The following is a 16,962-nucleotide window of genomic DNA, read 5'->3' as shown; positions in this document are numbered from 1 at the left end:
GAATCATGCAACATACAGTTGCAGGACCTGGCTGTTCAAAAGAACAATGGTAAAATAAGATTAAGACCTAGGCAAATTAGCAAAGATGTGTGGACCAATTTGTGAATTAGTGGGCATATGAAATCCTGCAGCCAAATGTAGTGATACTATCACTCTCTCAGTCACTTCCACTAATTAGCAATCACTGGATATATGAAATGCATTTTTATTTCATAGCTGAACATTCTCTAAACTGGTAAGCTCAACCAGTGGGCCACAGAGGTACCTTAAGTGAATCACCGTGATGGTTGGGAGAGGAAAGGGCTGAAGATCAGCAGGTTCAGCCATCCACCCACCCTAAAAGTGCCGGAGCACTGTAGGTAGTGCTGTGCAGAAGCTGGTCTGTGCATGCTAGCTCCCAAGAAGAAAGCAGCAGAACTGCCTCAGCGTGACACTGCAGGCAGCTTTATCAACTTAGCTGAAAAGCAGAGCTAATGACCACAAGTGCAGCGCTACGTAAACACGCTATGCTGCTTGTGAAGCTTCTGGATTTAGGGTGTGCAAGAGGACCATAACGAAAGTGAACTGTGAGGCTGGGCAATGAGCTGTGGGGCCGGGGACTATGATATCAAAAGGATGGAGAGCCACTGCCTCAGAAAACCTTTATGTGCATTGTTCCAAAAAGAAGGGCTTTATGAAATTCACTTTATATGGATGATAAGTCTAGATGTTATGTAGAAAGGGGGTAGGGGGGAAGAGACATTTATTGATGGTAACTTTAGGGTAGAAAGAACTTGACAACTGATTAAATACTGTATTTACTCAATTATAAGCTGAGGGTCCCCTCCCCCCACAATCAACATGGGGAAAATCAAGCCTTATCTTATGATCATAAAGAACTTACCTGAAACCAGAAAATGCACAGGGGACAGCATGGTTAATGAGGCGGCAGTGTATCCAGGCACCTAGTGCATAGCCAGCCAGCACAGGGTACCAGGAGTCCCTTCAGTAAGCAGGATTCCTGGCCATTCAGTGCAGGGTCACTCTACGCTGCTGCCTGCCAGCATGTGCCAACCTGCTTCAGCACCTTCTGACTGGAAACTGCACACACAACTCAAAATGACCCAGCAGGTGCCAGCTGGGCACTGTCCCTGCAGCATGAGGGTTCCTGGCCAGCACGTACTGAGGTGGTCTGAGTTTTTGCTCAAGTAGCAGGTGCTGAAGCAACCTGGCACACAGAAAGGGACCTAGGCCAGGCTGCCAGTGTGTGATGAGCTGCTCCAGCACACAACACTGGGGCAGCAGCTCAGAGTGACTCAACAAATGCTGGTCAGAAATCTCTATGTTGCAGAGAAGGTGCCTGGTTGGTGCCTGCTGGGCCATTTTGAGCTGTGTGTGTGGTTTTCAGCTGGAGGGTGCCAAGACAAGTCAGCACACACTAGCAGGCAGCAGCTTGGAGTGACCCTGCACCGACTGGCCAGGAACCCAGCATGCAGTTTGAAATGATATGGCAGGTGTCAGCCAGGCACTATCCCTGCAGCATCAATTCTGGATAGACTAGTGATAAGTACATGAGTACTATATGCAAATTACTACAGCTGTGTTGAAAGTAAAGTTTATTGTTTTAAAATTTGCTCCTTACCTCCATGTGCTCAGGGACAGCAGGGTCTGACAGGAGAAGGGAAAAGGGTGGCTAGAGGAAAAAATTGGGGGGAAGCAGAGAGAAAAGAGCTACCTGCCTCCCCCCCAGATTTATTTTCCCTGCTGTAACTGTGGGAGGGGAAAAAATTCAAGTCAAACCTCCAATAATTAGATTCTATACCTGGTAAATTAAAACAAATTTATACATTTATCACATATAGAATCCAATTACTGGGGGGCTGTCTTATAATCAGAGTTATTTTCTATTCAAGTAAACACGGTATTAGAAGTTCCTTGAAAAGTCACAAAGTTGTGAAGGACAAGACTGGCTGACAAACATTTTAATAAAAATGGCGAAGTCTGCAGTCCTTTCCCTGGGAGTTTCAATAACTATCCGCCTTAAATATTGATGACACAAAGCAAATAGCACTACCCAGTAGCAGGGGGTCACTGCTCTTAAATACTATATTATAGAAGGCTGGCTTAAGCCTAATGTTTTACTCTGTGACATACTCAGGACAATCCTATACACTATAATGGAATTATTTAATTAAAAGACAACACAGAGTTATAATTAAAGTCAAACTTAGCTGAAATCACATTATAAGGAAATGTTAAACTGTAATCTTACTTAATAAGATTTCATCCACTCAAGCCATTCCCCTATCAATAGGTGGTCCTTGATTAGATTCAGCTCATCAAAAGAATTTCACAAAGTGTTAATCCTGGATCACCTGCATGACTCTCGGTGATGCAAAGCCAAACTGATACACTTAGTTTCCAAATATGAAGAAGAAAAAGAACATTAGAAACCTTGTAGAGTCAGCACGTCTCACTAAGAAACCACACAGTGTAAAGAGATGCCAGTTACTATGCCCTTTCTGCTGTTGCACCTACAAGTGTGTCACTTGGATCTTTTGGGTCTTGACCTACAGTGTTCTCTTTTCTGCAGCAAGCTGAGCCAGTTTATAATTGTTTCTCAGTTTGCAAGAGACCTACTTTGTCCTTCTGGGTTTGTGGAAGGGAGGAGTACAAAGACATTAGAAAACTGCCAGCAAACAAACCATTTAGCCTGCATTTTTCACAGGCACATTACTAAACTGAGCAAAAACAAAACCTAAACTCTAACCCAGGGATTTCCCAAAGTTTTGCCCCCAAAAGTCCATTTAAAACTGCAGTCCCTAGTAGCAGGCTTATTGAAAGAGGATCATGGTCCACATTTGTCCCAAGGGCCACACTTTGAGAACCCCTGTTCTAAACCAAATACCTAGCCAGCTGAGATAACCTGGGTTTTAAAGTACCACCACATTCAGGTGACAGGGTCTTGTGGGATGACAAGAAGTTTTGGAAGGAAAAGAAAAGGCTGGGAGGAGGAGGGGAGGAAGGTGTGGAGGGATCCAAAAACACTGCTTTGAACTTTGGCTTAAGTTTCCCATACACAGCATATATTTAAATAATTGTCAAGAACAGCATTTACCTCCAAAAGATTTCAAAGCACTTCCTAAAATACGAACAAGCTTGCCTCTACCATCCAATACTCTTCTCCATACAGCATTTTTGTCTTTTTGTTTTTTTAAATCTGAGGGAAAAAAAGTAACTCCTAAGAAAAATCCCCCATTAAGAAGTTATTTATTATATCCCTGTAAGATGGAGACACTGAGGCAGTGAAGTAAAAAACTGTCCAAGAAATCATTGATAGAGCTGGTATTAGCATCCTGAGTAGAGCTAAGCCAACAACTTTTTTTTTTCCTGTATGAGTGAAGAGAATATTTAAAATTATGTTTTTAAGTTGATTTGTTTTATTTTTTACCACTTCAGTGAAATAAAAATCAAACAAACAAAAATTGCCCTGAAATCAAATGTTTTGATTTGAGTTTTAATCTTATTAAACTTGGAAAAAATTATAAAATAAAAAATTGAAATGTTTAATTTAAAAAGTTGTGTCAAAATGGACTTTTATATTCTTTTGCCCAGCAAACTATTTTTATCAAACAAATCATTCAAAATGGCCATGAATTCTTGTAAAAGGCTGCTCAAGTAAAGCAAATGTCTCCTTAAAAATGCAGCTTTGAAGGCTGGTTGGGGAAAGGAAGAAGGGGGATGTGGATCATGACATCTCCTGCTGAGGCACCCTGGGGCAGCATAGTTCATCATGAGTCAAAGAGTCCCCTTACAGGAAGGTGGGGCAAGACGGAGGGAGGCAAGAGAGGGCAGTTTACCCTCTGGACACTGGGGCTAGGGACAGACATTACACATAAACTGGTTTGGGAGATCAGAAACTGGTTTAAACCTGTAACAGAACGAATGTTCAGGGCATATAAACCAGTTTCAAAATGGATGAAACTGGTTTGAGATAAACCTGGTTAAATGTAGTATCAGACTTAACTGACGGGTCAACCCGGTTTATGCAATGTCTGTCCCAGACCTCATCCCGGTTTAAGTTAAATCAGACTCCCCCAGTATCCCGGCATGTTCTTTGGGCTGGGCGGGGCTCTCTGTTCCACAGCAGGGCAGACCCCACCCCTCTGCTCCCTCACTGAAGCTCCAACAGAGACTGCAGGGGTCTGCCTGGCTTCCCCCTTCTCCCCTCCCTCCCTTCACCCTCCCCTCTGCCTTACACAGACACCACTTAGCATTAGTTAGCAGGCATACGCCTGTATTTTTTCAGTCCAGAGGGAATGCCTGTGTACTTACAAACCAATTCAGCCTAGCCGGGTTAAATTAACCTGCAAATATTGAATAAATTCAGGCTCAGGATTTTTGAATGTCTGTCCCCCTAGCTTGGAGGACATGCCAAACACTATAAACCCCTGTGTGTGGCATGCTTCAAATTCAAATAAAGCTTGATAGAAACCATCTACAAAAATGTCCTATGCATTTCAAGCAATATCTTTGTAACAGGTTGGACATTTTTATTGTGCAATAATTATTTTGCATGTGTAGCATGTCTAAGGTTATTGCTCAATTAAGCAGTTGCACAATAAATGTAGCATGTCAGGGACCTGAAAGTTCCTTTTAAAACCTTATTTGCATTAAAGGAAATGAACAACCCCCCTCCCCACCACACACAATCCTTTGCAAATATTTCTAATGTAACTTTTTATATTTAATTTCAAAAGCTACTGAGGACTAAGTTCATTGTTGTTACTGACTTTGCAGCCCTAGGAATGGATCAGGACATCACTGCAGTAGACAAACACAGAACAAATGGTCTCTGCTCTGAAGAGGATACAGTAAGATTAAGAGGATAAAATCTAAGTATAATTCAAACAACAAAGGATACATTTACAGACAAGGGAAAAGGACAAGGACACTATGACACAACATAGAGTTTGAAGGAAGGTAATAAGGTGAACACTCGTGGGTACCAGTCCCAAATGTAAGAGAAAGCATGACATCACTTACTTGAATATTTTGCATGGGGGAAATAAAGAACTAGATGAGTATTTCTAGCTAGGAAGAAGGCAGAATGAATTGTGTTAGCAATAACCAGAGCCCAGGAGACACAGTATTCTTGACAAGATACTAAGTCTGACCTTCTTAATTATCCTTCAAATATTATATTCTGGTGTTAGAAGTGAATAGTAAGTTTCAGTTGAATTTGTTACAAGAACGAAAGCAGGGGGCTATCATGCCACGGAGAATGGGCTCCCTCTTTGACAGAGAGTTGGTATATAACTCTATAAAACCTGTTCTTTACAACCCCAAAATACGTGTGCACTGCAATGGCTTAGAAAATGTAGAGTGACGTGAGCAGAGAGAGAGGAGGGTACAGCTGACATCTATTGTGTTATCTTCTGAAAGTCTGTCCCCTTTGAATTCGATGGACAGCCCAAGTGTACATTAGAGCATCTCTGAAGCAGCCCAGAAAAGTGTCAGGGACCTTGTAGGCTCCTGGAAAACATTTCAATTTATGGGGTTAAATGTGGCTTAAAGTGCTTTTCTTGTCTTCCCTCTTAAGTTTCAGTCCTTCAAAACACACAGGAACAAAGGAATATAGAATTAGGGACATGGTTTCTTGAACACAGGCTACAAAATAACCTCTTTGAGAACAGTAGTTTTTCTACTATCTTAGCATCAAAGATTTGCCCATCTCAGCAGTTGACCTTGTGTTCCAAATCGAATGACATTAACCACATGAAACCCCTAATGCCCTCAGCAACTCTAGAACTTCAGAATTATTATTATCTGAACTCCAACACAAAAGAAGTAACTTTTGTCTTTTCAAGAAGCATCCAGTCACCAGGATAGATGGCAGCATAGTGTAAATCAGGAAATATATATATCTCCTCAAAGTAATAGGACAAATCCTAACAGCAAGAAAAAACTTAACCTGAAAGGATATAAGACAAGCTGGTGCCAACCACCCAGAACAATTATGTTGTGAAATATTTGGACCTTTCTTAACCTGCACATCCAGGACAGATGGCTTAAAGGAAATGTTCATGCTGTTGCTAGTCAGACTTGGCAGAAAACTAAACTACCTGGATTTTAGCATTTCCCCCTCTCACTTCAACTGTCAAAGCTAGTGGAAAAGGGGTTCATGGGTCATTTAAAAAAAGGAGAAAAAATGCTCATTCTTCCAGTAACAGTCTCCTCTTTAAAAGCCATCAAAACCACTGAATAGGATTAATTTCCTAGTTCAGAGCATTAAACCAGGCCATTAAAAATGAAACATTAAAAAACCAAAACAAAACAAATGAGCTTTTATTAATTATGCAATTGGTCCACTTATTTCTATTTCTGCTTCAACAATTAAACTATCCTAATCATTTTCACTTTTTTCCTAGACATGTTGTCACACACATCAGACACTGTTAATTTTTAAAATTATGTCATTAGCATTTTATATTAACAAATTAACAGAAATGAAATCAAGTTTTGTTTGATAAAGTCTCTTTAGATAAATAATTAGAAATGTAATTCTTTGCACAATTGGGTCACAGACTTCAATAATACAACATAAATTTATTAAAAACAAAGCCCCACATTTGAGAAAGTTTTTTCCTAAATTTCACTGGCATCTGTGTTTGAGCATATTTTTGACCAGAGTGAGATGTCAGAATACCTTACTGAACTTTTAAAATAGACATGTGTGTCTTCCCATCAAGACTGGAAAATGTGCTTTGGTCAAATATGAGTTAATGAATTCAGTACAGTAGTACATTAATGAAATCCAATAGCCTTTGTTAGGGAGAAGATCAGAAACTATATTATCTGTAGGTTGTTTCTGGTCTTAAGTTCTATGAAAACTATGACTTCTTTCCCCGAATAATAACAACAACATAAATCATAATTAAATACAGCAATGTAACATAAATACACATGACATGAGGTTCATTGATTTTTAACAATACACATTTTCCTGCTACAGACTCTATAATTCATGACAGATGTACAAAGTACAGTACCTGTATTTCTCAGACACTGGCAGGGATGGATGTTTACTGTCTGCCTAAATACACTGCAGGTAGCTCAACATGTTTAATGAAGACAGACAGGGAGAAAAAGTTATTAATGTGTTTCAACTAAGTGCCATTTTCATTCAGTTTAGTTTTGATGCAGTTCATTTTAGCAGGTGGCAGAACATACTATTTGAGCTATAAAAAATACCAAAAATCTGTCATTTACATTTTTGAGTACAGAAAGGAAATTTTGGTGCGGGAGGTGTTCTGACAGCTAGATGTTCCTTTAAAATCTTTGTCTCCTGTCTTGTATCTTGTGGATTAGGGGGAAAAGAAGAAAAAAAAATCAAGGAACATAATGTGCCATAATTGTAATCAACAAGAAAGGATTTCATCCTCCACTAGTTTTCAGTCAATTTTGCAAGGCACTGAGTGCGTCTCAAGATGTGATCCATAGTAGCAACTCCTATTGTAGTCATATGCCAGTTAAAGGCCCTGAGCATCATTCAGAAGGTCATTAGTCTATTCCAGGATGGGGTTTATCATGAATGAAACGGCCTGGGAAAAGTCATTTGCAAGTGGGAGAAAGCTGGTTTTCTGTATAGCATCCAGTTATCTGAGAAACAGAAAGGAAGATTTCCATCACGTTTTGTTCTCCTGACTGACTTCATGATGAGGAATTGGGTAAAGGTATGAAGAAAACAGTTAAAAAGTCAGGGGAAAAAATCTTGTGCACTGTACGCTCCAGATACTCCTCTTCTTGGATATTCAAGAAGGATCAAGGAGCTTTAGTAAGAGGAAACTACATTTCATTTTTACTCTTGGCACCACTGAGAAGTTTGCTAGGACACTGTTCATGAAGAGAGATAAAGGAGAAGGTCCTTTTTAGAATGAATGCTTTACTGAGATCATACACACTATTAAAAACAATACAATAAACTGGGGCATAGATCATGAAGCAAAACAATACAGAAATTCAATTAAAACAGCTATCCTTTCTTGCTTCTGATTTTAAAGTTTCCTTAAAGTAATCTGAAAGGATTTCTTAATAGAACAAAGCATTAGAAAAAATATATTAAAAAGTACACTTTTGTGAGAGCTCAGCTCATGGGCATGTACTGAGAGATGTGTATGTAGAGAAGGGTACTTTTAAATATCTGGTCTTAACTGTGTTACCACAATCTTTCACAAGATAATTAAACTGTAGCAATGAATGCCCATCAGCTCTCCAACTTGATTTTGTACAATACTGTCTTTGTCCTAGGAGGTACAAGGCAAAACAAATCAATCATTTTGTATTAGTTGTTGTGAATGGTGAAATTTATCAGTGTGCAAGCCAATGAGTTACAATCTAAACATTAGACATGAGGTAACAAGGCAGTATATACAGATGGGAATCAAAAGAATGCAATGAGATAATGGTAGTTAATATGATACTGGTCTAAACTCACCAGGCATCTTAAGTATTGACAGGACTTTGCAGGCATTGTGGTAAAGGAGAGCTTTGAGGGATTTGAAGGAAGATAATGGTACAGTTCTTTTGCTACTTACAGACCATGCTCTCAAATGTGACAGAGAGCACATGAAAGTTTTGCAACATTTTACATATTGACAATGAACCACGGCATTACTGGGCAATCAAAGGCTGCTCAACATTTTATTGGCAATGAAGTCAACATCTCAGGGGTGGAAGAGAAATGACTGGTAAAATGGAGTAAGGACTTGACAATGAAGACAAGTAATTAATATCTGGTGAGAGCCAAGGATTCTTTGGGTGATATGTTTTATTGGACTAACTATGTAGCTAAGACACTAACTATGTAGCTAGGATAAAATCGGACTAGCTTTTGAATGTAAAACATTCTTTGTGAGGTCTTGTAGAATTTTTCATTTGGCAATAAAACAAAACTTTGGTGTCAGAGTGTGGCTTCTGATGTTTAGCGTGCTCCTGACCATGCACTCAGCTGAAACACTCTCAGATCCTGACAGCTAAACATTCCTGACATAAGCTCCTGAGCCCAGCATGAAGTGTGAGCTCCTGCCACTAGTTTCCTGATTCTGGTTCTTTAACCTTTGTTTGTTCCTGACTTTCTGGTTTTCTGACCATGATTTCATCATCTAGGCTCCAGCTAGTCTGCCTCTTGGCTCTGGACTCAGTTTTCTGGATCTCCAGCTTAATCATGAGGCCTGACTATTCACTTGCTGTTCCTGAACAGGGTCATATGAATTTGTGCTGTACAGACTGTATAGTGTGTAGCAACAACATCTGCATAGGAGACAATATAATTTATACATGCAAAATCCATTTAAACCATGCCCGGGGTTTTTATCCAAATATTTTATCTCCTTTATGTATCGCTGTTACACTCTATGAGCTCTGTGCATGGGCACCCCTGCTCAAAAAGAGCTTGTACAGCTGTGGTGAACATGCAAAATAGGACTTGTAGTAATAATGGCCAATTTAAAGCCCCTGGCTATCTCACTTTAATATTTTTGCCACCATTTGAATCATTACTGCTGTCAGGGCTTCTAAAGCTCATTGTAACTACTCATCCAAAGGAGCATACCTAAACATATATAGAGGAGTGTGAAGTGGGCCCTATTCAATTTGGATTCAGATTTGGCCTGAATCAGGGACAGTGATTTGCTTAGTTGATTCGGATCGCTGTCCCTGATTCGATTTGTCTGAATCCAGATCTGAAGATTCAATGCCAATTTGGAGAATCAGCAATTCAGACAGACACAGCTTTAAATGTTTTTTCTACATACCTTGACATACCAGCATCGCTCATGAACGCTGTGATGCTGAGGCAGATGGAGCATTCCACAGGAGCACGGGGAGGGGGCCTCCACATGCTTGGTGGCAAACATGGAAGTACTTCTAGTCCAGTTCTGAGTCAGCCAGGGAGCATGCTGGGGCCCCCTCCATGCACCCACTTGGCTCAGCAATTGTCCATGGGGGGGGGACCCTGGGTGCCCCCCCCCCCCCGAGACCTAGGAAGCACCAGTCGCTGAGCTGAGGGAAGTGTGGGGGTCACCCCGGTGCGCTCCCCGGAAGACCCAGAAGTGGAGCAGAAGCACTTCTGGTCCACTTCCAGGAACTGCTACTGAGTGCGCTGGAGACCCCCCATGCTTCTGTGGGACACTCCATGCGCCCAAGCATCACAGCATTCATGAGCCACCTGCTACCTAGAGGTATGTAGAAAAAAACATTTAAAGCTATGTCTATGTCCAAATCACCAAATCTTTCCGAATCTCTCCAAATTGGTTCAGAGGGTTCTGCTTCTATTCAGAGAGATTAAAGGGTCCCCGATCTTATTCAGATTAGGAGATTCAGTCACCAAATGAGGCTGAAGCTCCACCAAATTGAATCAGGGACCGAAGCTGTACACAGCCCTAACATACAGATACAAATCTCATACTCTTAAATCTAAACTACAAGTCATCATGAAAGCCTATCTATTGTGAGTTCATATAGTTCCCAACTCAAGCAAATATGCCTTCCTAGATTCCTGAAGACAAGATTGAAGAGATTTATTGCCATTTCCCATTCAAGAAAGTAACAACAACAAAAAATGGTATTATGCTGTCCTGATCCCTGTGATTCACATAGTTCTTGCAGACATAGAATTCCACAAGTTCTTTCCCATGCTACTGACATGAAATAACCACCCTGGTTTTGAAATCCTGTACTGAACACCATGCTCCTGTTCTTTGCAAATAGGCAGCAAGATAGAAAAACAGAAGAGCGTGGGATTGAGGAGTACTGACAATTAAAACTAAGTTGAACAAACAAAAGTTTTTATAAGTACTGTAAAATCTGTCATTCAGATTTTGAGGACTTTTCTCAAGTATGTCAGCCCTCCAAAAAAGAGCACTTGAACAGATTAGTCAGACAAGTAAGGGCACTTAACTGAAACCTTAAAAGAGCGGAAAAGAATATGTATTCTATTTTAGGCTGCATTAAAGAAAAGATGGCAGAGTCATTATCAGAGTGCAGGACTAAAGGTGGAAGCAGACATCACCTTTTTACTGCCATAATTTTTTTTTACGGCAGCACAAAGTGCAAGCAGATAGATGTCCCTACCTTCTGCCACACCACAAATGCTCAAATCTGTTGTCAGGACATAGGTAGTGATGCATTAACTTGCTTTATAATGCAGGGGCTTCATGGGTTTGAGGAGCCTGGTCCTGTACACCAGGGAATTCCTAGGTAGGATCAGGTCCCTCAAGTCTTGGAAGCACTTGCCTTGCTTTTCCTGCTTACCTAGATGCATCCCCAGGGTCTCCAGGGTACATCTGGGTAAGCAGGGAAATTTGGGGCTTCACCCCAATACAGGGCATGTGGCAGGCTTGGGATTCCACACTTGCAGAGATACACCTTACGTCAGAGTGCAACAGTGATACATGCAGCAAGGTAATCTGTCTGCAGGGGTTTTCCCTGGTGCATATCTGCAAGTGGGGGCGAGTATGGGGACTCCACAGTGTCCCCCCTTCAACGTTGATAGCCCATGCCTATTACCCACTCCATCCTTGCAGAGCCAGGAACTAGTCCCTATCTACTGCCATTGGTTCTGCACAAATCTTATCCCCATTTCATACATAAGAAGCATGTCTACACAAGATGTTTATTGCACAGTTGACTAATTAACTGTGCAGCAAATGTCTCAGCATCTACACATGAAACTAATAAACTCCATAGCAGGGTAGTACTTGTAAAATGCAAGTACTATGTTGCTGCAAAGTTTCTTTGTGTGCAGCAGTGTATGTGTAGATGCTGCCCAGGTTGGCTAGGGCACAGGGTGCTTCAGCACAGGGCTAGCCAGGAGGCAGCCCCCACATTGAAGCACTCTGTGCCCCAGCCAGCTGCTCTGCAGCATTTGGAATGGCTCCGGGTTGGCTGTGGCCCATCAGAATGGCCATGGGTTGGCTGCTCCAACAGGGCTCCATATGCTGCGGAGGGGCTGGCTGAGGCATGAAGGTGTTTCAGTATGGGACTAGCCAGCAGGCAGCCTCCACACTGAAGCACCTTGTGCCTCAGCCAGACCTCCACAGGAAATGGGGCACCATTAGAGCAGCCCTGGGCAGCAGGCCCCTGGGGTCCCCTGCCAGCCCAGGCTGCTCCAACTAGGCTCCACGTGCTGCACATGAATACATTCCGGAGCAATATGCAGTGTGCATTAACTGCATGTGTAGATGTACCCAAGGAGTAAGGGACAGAGAGGTTTAGAGCTACCTATTACAAGGATGCTGGTAAGGATTAATACTTACTTGTAAAGTGCTTGGAAATGCTTTCTTTCATTTTCAGGATGAGGGAAATTTAAGCAAATATACATTAAGGAAACTGTATTAAAGCAGTGTTTAACTCATTGAAATGTTATTAAATGTTTCTTCCTCTCAGAAGGGAAGATTTAAAAATCAATCATTTTCAAAATATAAAAAAAAGCTTGGAATGATTTGTGCTTTATTTTTACAGTCCAGTTCAGTTTTATAATTAGTTATCTGAAATGTTTTGTTTAGAGGTGGTGGATGCTTGATTTAGCAATATTTAGCAAATTAATGTAAGGCTTTCTTTTGTAAAAATACAGTAAAATATTATTTATTGGATTAAAATATCTCTTTCCCAACATTCTGTTTCTTTGCCCCATTGAGGAAGAAATTGGTCAGGAAGACTAAAAGTCTTTGTAAGCCATGAACAAAAAACAGATTACTATACAGTGAGGGTCTCTTCCTATCCCCATGTGTTGATACAGCTCCCATTTATATTAATGGGAGAAGGGAACAGACCTCTTAGTGTTGATCTTTTTTTTTTAGTTCGAGGATTTCTAGGATGAGGTAGTTAAACTGCCCCAGAATCTCATACTTTCAGAGCTCTAACAAGTTTTTAAAAGAGTATGTTTGCTCACTAGGTGAGCTATTCCAGGTACTTATAGTTCCAGCAAAAATGCTTGCCCTCAAAGCCACTTTGAATAAAACCTGACTTTCTACTGAGCAAACTCATTTTCATTTTACATTGATATAAAATCATTAAAACTCGCAGGTCTAATTATAAAAAAAACACCAAAAAAGTAATGTGTTTTAATTCCAATAACCTAGTCCCCGCACATTAGCATTCTATACAGAGAACATGATGACACACTTTCTTCCTTTCTTTTGCTTTTTTTTTTTTTACAATGTAAAATAGGTTACATTTCACTGCATATTTCTGTACTATATGAGCAAAAACTTAAAGCTGAAACTGTAATTTGACCTTGGCAAGCACCCTGTGAATATGAAGCACAGTTTTCCATTCATTGTTTCCTAATCGATAGTTCTTGTCTAGAATAACTGCAACTTTTACAATTGTCAGTTTTTCTATTATGAGCCACTGATGGGCTAACTTCACAGAACCTGGTATTTAAGGATGAAATCCTGGCTTTACTGAAGGTGGAGAGATTTGTCATTGAGTTCAATGAGGCCATGATTCTGTCTGTGTGTTCATCTAAACCCGGTGCCTGGAAGTTCTTACGTGCGTTGCCCTGGAGTTCCAAGTTTGGACAGGACTTAATCACTGAGGCATATTACACTTGAAAAGGAAGGGAGACACTGTGGAAAGGAAAAGAAGGGGAATATAGGGGCATAGAAGAAAGAAAGTCAAGGAGGAGTGCAGGTCTGCAAAGGTCCATGAAAGACACAAAGGTTCATTAAGACTCATACAGTTGAAAGTATCAACTATGTCAATAATCTGTCTTCACTGAACTACATATTTTTTAAAGGTTGGTAAATTCCCCTATCAAAGGAAAACAAACCCCTTCAAAATTTGTTTTTATGACTAGTAGACCATATATCTCATCAATAAGAAATAAATACATAGTACCTTTCTACATTCCATATCTTTCTGAAATCCATTCACCCAATGCATTTCGTAAACATAGATAAAACAGACTTCATTTGCTACTGTACCTCAGTTACAAAGCTAGGCAATATTTTTTACCCAGTGAATAGTATATGTGCTAAAAAGCCAGCTATGTCCTGAGGAAAGAAATGGAATGTATTCCCAGAAAAGTTTGAGCAGCAATATTTTTAACACTTAACTCAGAAGTGAAGGCACTCACTCCAAATATCAAAGATCTGGGTTCAAGTTCCTCTTGCCTTCTAGTACTGTGCCTAACCAATGGGTAATAGGATATTGTTGGGTGGAGTGAACTCACTGTCTCTTGTTGATACTTTTCCATTTGGTATCCAAAAATAAATATTCACTGGAGCAGGAGGAGCAGCTAACTGCTAGCCTTAGACGTCATTCTCTACCATGCACAATTATTTAAATATATAAAAAGCAGAATCACTTCAAAATGAAGGATGGAGGATGATCCATATAAGAATCATTAAGGGCCTGGCATTTAGGGCAACCTCCTGCAAGGTATGAGATGTGGGTTTAAATTCCCTTCAGCAGATGGGGAACCTGAACTTGGATCTTCCTCTCCTCAAGTAAAATCTCTAATATCTGAGCTACTGGGTAAAAGGGAGGTATTATTTACTCCACCTGTTTTGTGAATCTTTCCCTTTGCTTGTCTTAGAAGTGCCCAGAAATCCCTTGACTGTCTTGCAAGTGCTCAAAATGAAATGAAATCAAGCTAAAATAAGAGTTTTAGGAGAAAAAAAAGCTTAGGTCTAGATTAAACCAACATGTTTCACCAAACAAAAAAATATTCACAGAGGCATATTCACTTAGATGCATATCACAAAGCTGTGAATGATATACACAACATAATTGATGAAAGCCAAGGTAACATTATCAGCTATATGCTTTATTTATGATGAATATAATTACAGATGAATTTAAGACCATCCTTCAGAACGTTTCCTGAGATATAAATGTTACTGTGGAGTTGACTAATTAGCTCCTCTGTAAAGCATCACTGTCTACACATGCACTAGTATTAGGGTGCTGTAAATTCATTAACTCCAACATAAGATAGTACTGTCAGGGACAATACTATCTTACAGCAGAGTATAGGCAACCCTTACCATTCATGGGGGACACGTTCTGGAGATCCCCGCAAATGGTGAAATCTGTGAATATGCCACTGTGTTCATGGTCATCTGCATTCATGAATGCAGTGCTCCCAGCAGCTGCACAGGCAATGGCTGGAGCCTGGCGGCAAGTGTGGAGCTCCTGAAAGTATTTAAGATGCAGGTTTGGCATTTGCGAATATTTGAAACCGTGAATGCTGAACCCACGAATAGCAAGGGTTTCCTGTAATTTACTGCACTGCAATGCATGTGTAAATAGTGACTGGGACAGCAGCACTGTTAGCTGGGGCAGAGCAGCCCTGGGATGGCAGCAGGCTTGTGGAGGCCAGCTACAGAGCTGTGCAGTTTCGGTATTCTTGTGCCTCAGCTAGCCCTTCCACTGCCTGATGCCACCACCTGGGGCCTGGGGCTGAACCCCTGAGCCTGCTGCCAACCTATGGCTGTTCTGCTTGGCTCAAAATGCTGCTGTCCCAGGCATACATGTAGACAATGCACCCAATGTACTGTACTTTGGAGCAAACTGCTCCAGAATGCATCATGTTGCATGAATTGCAAATACAGATGCACCCACTGAGAAGGAAAAATAATGAGAAGAGTGTATATGGGCTGTTAAGTAATTTACCTGCTCTCATCCTGAGGGACTATGTGATCAAGCTAACTCCACCACAAAGTCAACCGTGCACTGCGTGGAAACACTGTTTGTACTATGCTAAAAAAACTCTTGTTTCTTTCATTAGTTTAACCAAAATTTTGGAATAAATTTAATACTAGCTAAAAGTTTCAGCTGACAAACCCACTGAACAAATATTTTGCAAGGAAAGTAGCAGTACATGCTTCCTTATGTTTCCCTATTTTTGCATCCTAACCCTAACTTTTGTGAGTGAGCATATATTTATAATCTTTATCCTAAGCAAATACACTGACTTCTTATTATAATATACATCAAGGCTGTCCAACCTGTGTGTAGTCAGGGGCTGCATAGTATATGGACCACATACTGTGTGGATCTCCCTGGGTTTCCTCACCGCACAGGCTCCCTTAGCACACACGCTGCATAGCCTCTGCCACTCTGCTTCCAGAGGTGGAAATAGGAAGTAGAAGCTGGAGAATGGAAGGGGAACCCAGAGACCACAACAGCAGCAGCAGCAAAGGTGAGAGGAGCAGCAGCCAGGTTGAGAGCACACAGGTGACAACTTGGACAGCCCTGATATACATCACATGCAAACACAGAATAATAATTGATTTTTGTATGAAACTTGTATTTTACTTTCATACACCCAAATCACAATCTACTAATTTCCCTTCCCCTCATAGCAAAAGCCACAATCAACAAAAGGTGTTCTATTATCTCTAGAACAGTAATATTTAAGATTTTCCTGCCCAGAAATAGTTAATCCACAAATCATTTCTCTTTGGACTTCTAGATTCTTTCCTTCACCTTTCCACTATGAAGAGATACAACAATCCTTCTTTCTTCACTCTTGACTGAGTATTGTTCAGCAAGAGAAGACATTATGAGTTCTACAGATTATTAAAACCCAATACACTTTGTATTTACACCACCAGTTTGGACAGGATGTTTTCAAGACATGCTAGAAGTGACACCTGGAATCCACCCTCGGGCTCGGTTGACTTTCACTGGACTGCGTGACTTAAGTATAACAACAGCACCAGCCTCACACAGATCTTTCTTCCTTTAGAAAGGTGCTGCACCCAATATCCATTCATCTCAGCATGGCTGCAATTAATGCTAAGCTCCAAATTGGATTAGCCATGCAAGACAGCTCTGTAAACAAGTTAATAGGATCTATCTGCTAACAGCACTGTCACCAATATCCGATTACTGTAACCAGGTATTAATTCAATGCTGTTAATATGCCAGATTCTAAAATTTAAAACAGTCTTGTAACGTTTTAATAAAATA

General features: G+C 40.6%; 1 protein-coding gene across 5 annotated transcripts in view; it reads right to left on the bottom strand.

Moving 5' to 3' along the window:
* GRID2 (glutamate ionotropic receptor delta type subunit 2) overlaps nucleotides 1-16,962 on the bottom strand; it is a 1,388,363-nt gene that overhangs the window by 796,011 nt on the left and 575,390 nt on the right. The gene's annotated exons all lie outside the window — the stretch shown is intronic.

Source organism: Alligator mississippiensis, chromosome 2, assembly GCF_030867095.1.
Source record: "Alligator mississippiensis isolate rAllMis1 chromosome 2, rAllMis1, whole genome shotgun sequence".
In the NCBI taxonomy this organism is placed as follows: domain Eukaryota; kingdom Metazoa; phylum Chordata; order Crocodylia; family Alligatoridae; genus Alligator; species Alligator mississippiensis.
Note: the sequence above shows the minus strand (reverse complement) of the source record. Positions and strands in the feature narration are given on the sequence as shown.